An 833-nucleotide genomic window follows, 5' to 3' on the forward strand; every position below is an offset into this window, starting at 1 on the left:
TCACCCCATTCCATTTACACTGCACTTGTGCTTGTTTTAAAGCTGCAGTGGGGTCGGGGGGACAGCTTGGGGGTTGTTTTGTTTTCAGTTCACCTGAGGTCAGTGGCCAGTGTGGCCAGCAGGTGAACAGCTGAGTGGACCAGCACGGCACCCTGCCCAGCACTGGGCCTGGGCTGGCATGCGGCTGGGGCGCACGGGGAGAGGCTGGGCCCTGCACGCAGGGTGCCCCCTGTGTCCTGTGCACAGACAAGGGCGGGTGTTTTGTGTGGGGTTTTTTTGTGGCTTTTTGTTTGGTTTTGGGTTTTTTTAATTGGCTGGAGTGGTTTTGGGGGTTTTTTGTATGTTGGTTTTATTGGGGTGTTTTTTTTTTGCTTTAACAAAAAGAATGTGTTCTTCTATTGTTTAGGGGCTGTAAGTTCACGTTCAGGATACAGCTCTGGAGGAAGGCCTCCGTCTGTGGATTGTCAAGGAAAACCCTTGTTTCCGTCAGCATCCGGAGGCCCAGCATTCCCAGGGGCCCTGCAGGTGTCCAGGCCTTTCCCAGCACGAGTGTCTCTCGTGCAGGGGCCCACGTCCAGAAGGACTCCCCCCACTCCTGGCGACTATGTCTTTGACCCTGGCACTAAGAGTCCCCGAGAAGAGGCTTTGAGGGCATGGCCCGTGGGGCTCAAGGCTCTGTTTCCCTTCAGTGTGAGAATGACAGGACACTACTGTTACCACTTCTCAGTCCAGAGGGGAAACTGAGGCCCATGGAAGGAAAGCAGGGCTCGCCCAGGCTTGCCTGGATACCAGCGCTGTCTGGCTGGGGAAGGGGCTCAAGGTCCTGCAGGCAG

This window comes from Elephantulus edwardii, unplaced genomic scaffold, assembly GCF_000299155.1.
Source record: "Elephantulus edwardii isolate Elephantulus edwardi_28Jun2011 unplaced genomic scaffold, EleEdw1.0 scaffold00126, whole genome shotgun sequence".
NCBI lineage: Eukaryota > Metazoa > Chordata > Mammalia > Macroscelidea > Macroscelididae > Elephantulus > Elephantulus edwardii.